An 8,099-nucleotide genomic window follows, 5' to 3' on the forward strand; every position below is an offset into this window, starting at 1 on the left:
ATTCTTTGCTCCAGGGACCGGGGGTAAGTGAATAGAGCCAGAAATTAGCCAACGTTGCCAAAATTCAGATTTTTCATTATAGGGACATTTCCACCAGAAGTAAGAGTCTGTGCTGCCAAGCAATTTATTCTGGCTGTTGATTGTAAGGTCAGCTGTGTCGAAAGCAGAGTCACTGTGGAGTAGCAGCAAGCAGGAGATCATTTGTTTCAGTGGTATGAAGAGGTGTCAAGAGTGGAAGTTATCAGGGTTTTTTTAGATTCATAGCATGAAACTGCACGCTCTAAAATTCAAGATATGAAATAGTACATTGGAAACTGCAATAAAACTACCATACACAACAAGAGCAAGGATTTTTTTCCATTTCTGAGGTATACTGACAACCTACCAATGTATTTGTAAATTATATTTTACTCGTGTCCATTATCTACTTTCATTTTGCTCTGCTTTGTTCAACTAGCTCTTAAGTACAATATTTGTGTAAATACGGGGTGTTACATTTGTCTTTCTTAGCTTGTTTATTTTGGCCCTGCCATTTCACACACCAATCCTCCAGCCCAGTATCACAATAAAAAAAGTGTCATAGTGGCAGAAAACAGAAAACTTTGTATACAAGAGACAGAATCTGCACTTTTTCATGCCACCCTGCAAGACTTCTGCAAGATAAAACAGTGAGTGCAAGAGAAATTTAACAAAGACTGCATGCAAAAACAACATTTGAAGGCACGCGTCATCAGGACAGGACTCGATCTTAAATCTACGACATGGTAGTTGTTGTGAAACACCATGAAACAATCAATACACGACAATTTCACAAAACACTGTGACAATGATTTTCTTATTCATGTGCTGTCACACAGAAAACAAGGAAAATCAAGTCCGTAGAGCCGAGTGATTGGATTCAATTCATGTGACTATTTCATGTTTTGCTGTGAGACTTTATTGGCTAACCCTGAAGTGTACAATACGGCTCCTCAATAACTCTAATGACCCTGTTATTTTTGCAAACTGCAAAGAATTTTCAACAGGAAAGTGTTGGAAACTAATTTCCAATCAGATTTCTTCAGATACGAGGGTTCACATACAGCATAGCGTACAATACAGTGGTTTAACTGTCATAGCCTCTGTACAGGCAAGGCTGGAGGGAACCTGGAACCTGCAGTAAAGTACCTTCTTGGACCTAAACTGTCACCACAGTTAGTCATTAAGTGGTGCTAAAATATGGATTTAAGTGACAGAGGATCAGCAATCATGGTATTCTTAGTCTAAACTGTTACAAACTTTCTAGGTGGTATTTGTGTTTAATTTATGGGGTTCCTCACTGTAACCTAAGTGTCTGGCAGTGTCGGCGTATCAAAATGTAAATGAACCTCTTATCTTACTGCTCTCATCGAACCATGCATGTCACTGCTATATTATAATTAGATGGTTTACAATTGATCTGATGTAGTAACTGAACCTTAGCATAATGCCGCTAAATCAAGTCAGGTCAGGTCATGAAGACAAGCTCCATCCACAACCCCACTTCATCACTGATAGCTGCTGAGCTCAGTTCCCATTCCCATCAGCTGACAGCTCAGCTGATTCCTTTCTATGCATTCAGTTGGCAAATCCCCCACAGCGCACACTATTTAAGCTGCGATGGCTTGTCCAGCCCTTGCGACCGAACTCCACCCAAGCTCTTGTTTCAGACTTAATCAATGTCATGTCTGATGTCACTGATGCCTGCTTAGGTCCCCACCCTGTGGGGTCTTTATTGCTGCTCTATCTGCGTCTGGCTTCCTGCTAGTACATGGAAGGGCAATTCCAGAGCATACCGCCAAAACATAATTTACTGCACATTAATCTCTTTAACTTATGTGGTCTTGATTGAGCTGTCTTTCTTCTTTTACTTCTCTGTTATGTCATGAATTGTTTCATAAATTCTCCTGCTGAGGTCAGCACGTTCTCTCTGGCTTTTGTCCCATCTGTCATGTTCCTGATTCCACTGGTCCTGTGCTCACCTCTGACCACTGCCACCGCAGCATACTTTGTCACACCTGTTGTGTTGTCTTTTCCTTAGAAAATTTCACTTCATTATCCGTTGGTGTCCGAAAAAAAAAATGTCATGCACGTTTTCAAAAAAACTTTACAAGTGTTGCATAAAAAACTGTATAAAATCTAAAGAATCAGAAATATCAGCTCACATAATAACTGGTTGCACAGATTATCATGACAGTGAACTGGAATGAATGAAAAGTCTGGAGGTCTGAATTTAGACTGGATCATCGCAACATCTTGATTCTCTTCTTTTTCAGACTTTCTGTTGTAGATTTGTGTTTGGTATCATTGTCATGTTGCATGAAAAAATAAGCTGTCAGACAGATGGCCTCATACTGTACTTGACTCTAGAATACTATATATAGTAATACTATATAATAGGAGTTCATAGTGGACTCAATGACTGCAAGGTGTCCAGGTCCTGTGGCTTAGAAACAAGCACAATTCATCAGCCGTCCACCACTGTGCTTAGCAGCTGGTTTGAGTATTTGTACTGACATTCTCTGTTAGGTTTTCTCCAAACATGCTGCTGTGCATTATGATCAAACATCTCCACTTTGGTCTCCTTGTTCCAGAAGTCTTGTTGCTTTATTCAGATACAACTTTGGAAACACTTTCTTTTTAGAGAGAAGAGGCTTTCTCCTGCAAACTTTCCAAACAAGCCATACTTTTTTTTCTAATAGCACTGTCATGAACATTTAACATGCTTGCTGAGGCTTGTAGAGTCTGAGATGGAGCTCTTGGGTTTTTGCGGTTTCTCTGAGCATTACATGATCTGACCTTGGGGTGAACTTGCTGGATCGTCCACTCCTGGAAAGATTGACATCACCGTTAAATGTTCTCCACTTGTGAATAATCTTTCTCAATGTAGAATGATGGACTCCAAATAGTTTGCAAATAGTCCCAGAATGATGGTCAGCAACGATTGCTTCTCTAAGCTCACCGCTGATGTCTTTCCTCCTTGGCATTGTGTTAACACACACCTGAACGCTCCACACCAACAAACTGGCAAAACTTCTGCTTTTATAGAGGTGCTCAAACTTACTGATGATCAAGTAATCAAATGCATTTGATTCGCAGTACCTGGTTGCTATGGGACCAGTAAGGGTGTACTTAGTTTTTCACACAAGGTTTCACACTTAGTTTTTGTTAAATGAATAATGAATCAATGTATTATATCATGTCTCTTTGTTCATTTGAGGCTCTGTTTACCTAATCTGTAGACCTAGTAGTAGTGGTCCTTTCATTTTTGCACAATTATATATCAGACAAATGTGAATCTTACTGCATGTGAGAATTTCTCTGGTTTATTTAGAATTCAAATCTAGACTGATACCACTCTGTGTCTAAAATACAATCAGATATGAAACTGTGTGTTTTGCTGTGTATATTGCTGTAAACAGATGTTAAAATAGGCAATCATCACTCAATGAGTAAATAGCTCTGGAGATTGGACTAACGTGTGTGTGACTGGAGGTGAATACTAAGAGAGGGGGACAGAGAGTTAGACTGAAAAGACAAAAGGAAGTCAACATGAGGAGGAGGAGGAGTAAATAAAGCCCATCAGCTCGTGTTAGAAAGCAGCCATCAGGGCTGAATGCAGATTTGTGATTAGCCCACATTTGTGATATTTTTATCACTCAATGCAACTCTTTGATCACAGCTACGTGTCACAAGTGGAAAAATCATCTTGAGGGATATTTTCTTCAAGCGTGGATTAAAGGACCAACTTCTCAGGGCTCCTCCAGCCGATCTCTTTAGCCGCTGGCCCTCACACCTTTATGAGCATTTGACCTGTTTGCCTGCACCCTCATCTCCCTCCTCATCTTCCTTCTCCCTTTAAGAAGACACACTTTGAAATCAAAAATAGCATGAGAGCAAAAAGACATGAGAAGTGTCAGATCCATAAATAAATTGGATCTTTGTGCACCTTGTTTAAGATTGGCTGACATTTTAAAGCCTGCCAGGTATTAATATAATTTCTCAAGAGACAAAGATTGTATGCATGGGAGTGAATAACTGTGTGTGAAAGTGGGTCTGTGCTTGTTTCAATATTTGAGTATGTGAGAGTATTTTTTGTATGAGACAGACAAAGCTTCCTTATGTCAGTCTGTGCACAAGCATGGGATGAAACAAAATGATCACACAGCTCTTCTACATATGACTGAAGGGATCAAATTCTGAAAATAGTCAATTTAACAGAGTTTATTTAACTCAGAAAAATGTATTCCTTCTCCATTTAAGATACTTTTAGGAGCCAGTGTGCATTAGGGTTGGGCGATATGTGAAAATTTTCCAATCTGTCACAATTAGACCAACAAACAATATGGCAAAAATATTCAGAAAGGTGTGTGCGGTTGAGGAATGGGAGTCCTAACATTTTCATTTACATTTACAGTTAATGCAATAATGCAGAATACAGAAACACCTTTTTAGGTATTATATTCAATTTTAAAGTCTGGAAAAATAGAGCAAGACAAAGGAACAAAGCAATTTGCTTTATTTACAATCATATTATGGGAAAATAAAAGTCAGATATAGAGTTCCTCCATTTGCTCCCTCTATTAACAAACAGGTGAGGATAACACTTAATGTTGGGCTGCAGAGTCCCACCCATTTAGCATGAGACTGGTAATTTAAATTTTTCACACGCTCTCATGTCACTTGTCCATTTTATATGCACTTTGAATTCTAATGTACTAGTTATTTATATCTAATTAACTGAATCCCCAAGAAGGAATAGAGTAAGATTAGCAAAATCCCCAGTGGCGGATATATTTGTACAATTGCCTCATCCAAGTGTGCAACATGTGACAAACATGAAAACTGTGGAAAACGAATATTTCAACTCAGTCTCAGACCTATTCATTTGTTTCTGCAGGCACAATTTTTCACAGTTTTTCATGCAACTGGACATGAAAATAAGTGCATCGACGAATACAATGTTACCCTATTTTGTGAAAAAGACAGTTGAATCACATGTAATGGGGACATAATGTGCAATTGGAGGATTGGATGTTAGAAATCAGCTTCATGTTCTCTATTGAAACATGAAGATAAGGCAGTGATAACAGATATTCACTTGGTAGAAAGCTACAGAAAAAGTGCAAGAAATATTAAACTTGTGGGTTTTTTTCCAAGAACATTTCCCAACAAAATGTAAACAGTAAACTTGAGGAAATTACTGTGGTTTTTTTTCAGAAAGTCTTGAATTACAGTACAGTACTGAATATGATGCACATTTTAAGAGGATATTTAGACGTGGGTATACTCTATGATGAATACAAGTGTTTAAACTTGGTTTGCCCCCGTATATCCTGCACTGCACCACTGCTTATTTCCCAGGTAGGGAGGGATATCTTAAGGATTTAAGAATTCAGAAGTTATTGGCTGCAGAAAGAAAGAGAAGAAGAGTGAGGAACTGCCCCGTTTAGAGTTCCCTACCCATAGAGGTGGATATGGATTATTCTTATTGTGCTAAAAACCCTTTGACAATGAATCAATCGTTAATGATTATTAGGGAATCTCTCTATTGGCTTTTTTTTGTTACTTCTAAGGCTCACTGATAGTGAATAATCCTGTAAGAACAATCTATCTTGCCTGTGGGGTTTGTTGAGTTTTGATTTGTGTTTTGTCTTTTGGCTTTGGGGGATGATGTCAGATTTTCATATGATCTTCTGGTTTTGTTGGGTCACTCCTTGTTTCTTGGTGTTCTTTGTATTTGTTGTACATTTAGTTAGTATCTGCTTAAGTTCTTCTTTTATGCTTTTTGTAGTCTCATTTCTTGTGTATTCTGTTTAGTTTCTATTTCTTGGTTCTAGGGTTAGGGTTAAGATTTTCTTGTTACCTGTAACCGGTAACAAGGATTTTCTTGTTACCTTTGTCTTGTCTCTTGATCGCCACATTACCACCTGTTCCCTGTACTCATTACTCACCTGCCTCCACTCAGCTAATCAGCCTCTCAGTATATATGCCCCTTGATTTTCAGTGTTCTTTGCGTCGGTCGGTAAGGGTCTCATGTCCTGTCAGTGCACCTGCATTCTCTAACCTGTACCTAAATCTAACCATCGCCTAATTCTGACCCTAAAACAAAGTCTTAACCCTCAAAAGCATTTTGTTACCACAGGGACAAAATTTCTGTCCCCATAAATTGATGTCCCGTCAGATCCTCATCCCCACCCATGTGTACACACCCACACACACACACAACCCATTCAGGTATTAACAAAACATTTATTATTTCAAAATCTAACAACTCATTCGTATTACAAGTGATACGCAGATTGCAAACCAAATATGAGCAAATTGTATCTATGTAATAATTAGTCTACTCTGTAAATACTGGGACATGTACCTCACATCTACCTACTCTCATAAAAATATTATGCATACGATATTTATCCTAGAAGCTTTTGCACTCATAAAAGCCCAGGCTTTAGTGTAATTCACAGTTACAGTTTGACCTGTTTTGCATGATATTCGTTTGTATATTTTCACCTTTTTGCCTGTAAACGCTCACCTCTTGATATCATTAAACCAGCCCTGAATATTTTCTGATATATGCATTAAAAACCCTCCATCTGTGTCCTAAGCTACTTGGCCAAATGAGCTGTCGTATATGTTTTCTTGTTAAACTGTTACTCTAATAGGATCTCCAATGTAACAACCAGCTGCTCAGTCCATATGAGCTCTTTATTATCAGGCACACTATTTTGATCCATCAGTCAGAAGAAGAACATTTAGAAGAAGTGAGGAAGAAGGAGGTCAAGATGATGTGTGTGGGGTTAAAGGCTAACAGAGGAAGAAACGGGGCAAAGGGGTCTTCAGAAAGGGCCATAAAATATGACCTAAATACAGCTGATGTTTCAAGGTCACTTCTCCTCTTCCTCACCACTCACTTTCTCTTCTTGGCAGAATTTACGAGGTGGGAGGTCGCTAGGTAATTATCTGCTCTTGTCAAACCTAGGGGGCTCAGAGAGATATTAGGTCATCTGTGATTCTGATTGAGGTCCTGAGCACTCACACACATGCATATATAGGAAAGCAGCAGGCGAGTGTGCAGCGTTTCATTACACTTCTGATTTGGTCATTCATCATGTCACAGCGAGGTTACACACAGCAGCCAACACATGTTGATGTCTGCGGAGCTGATGTGTGAAGTATACGTGGGAGTGTGTGTGGATGCATGTTTGCTTGAGAAGCAAGATTGTCTTTTTCCATGTGATTCTTAAACCAGAAGTACCTGGTATTTTTAGGCTAAGGGACCTTTTTTTCACGAAACAAGAAGTTTTTCAGATCTGATTGTTTGTGTTTGGATAGAACACAAGACTATGACACATGCGGGGATCTGCGCATGCTCCAACGTTTGATCTTTTTCCATCTTTTTGTAAAAATAGTAAAGTGTACCTGTATATGGATACATATTGACTGCAGAATTCCCAAAAAATTCTGCATTAATTCATTTATTTTTCTCTTCGTTTTGTCAGATGATTGAAAATTAGCACTTTAAGACATCATATCTGTCATGTTTTGTTTTGGGTTTTTTCTGTCATGTCTTGGGTTTTGTTTTCAGATTTTAGGTTTATTTTTACTCAGTGGTTTTTGCCATGTTTTTCCTTGCCACGTCGTTAGGTTCATTCAAGTCACCTGTCTTTGTTTTCACAGCTGCACTTCATCCCCAATCACCTCCCCACAGTACTTTAGTTTCCAGGTTCCCTCAGTTCAGTGCAAAAATCCTCACCTCACCTTCAGCACCATTGATGTCTCGTTCATTCATGTGTGGTCTGGTCAGGTTTTGCCTCTCGTTTTTCCACAGCCATAGCTTTGTTTTGTTTTTTTCCACAGTTTAGATTTATTTTTAACCGGCTCAGCCGCGCCTTTTGTTCTTTTTCTAAATAAATCAAGTTTATTCCTTAAAATCTGCATCCACGTCACGCACAACCCCCCCCCTACACAAGTTGTGATAGTATCAACTTGTGGTTGCTAAGAGCATTTTCAGACTGTCACTCTGCTCTAGGAATCACAGCGTCATCTGACAAAATCACCACTGAAGTATCTCAAAG

This window comes from Leuresthes tenuis, unplaced genomic scaffold (genome assembly GCF_036924035.1).
Source record: "Leuresthes tenuis unplaced genomic scaffold, fLeuTen1.0.hap1 SCAF_20, whole genome shotgun sequence".
NCBI lineage: Eukaryota > Metazoa > Chordata > Actinopteri > Atheriniformes > Atherinopsidae > Leuresthes > Leuresthes tenuis.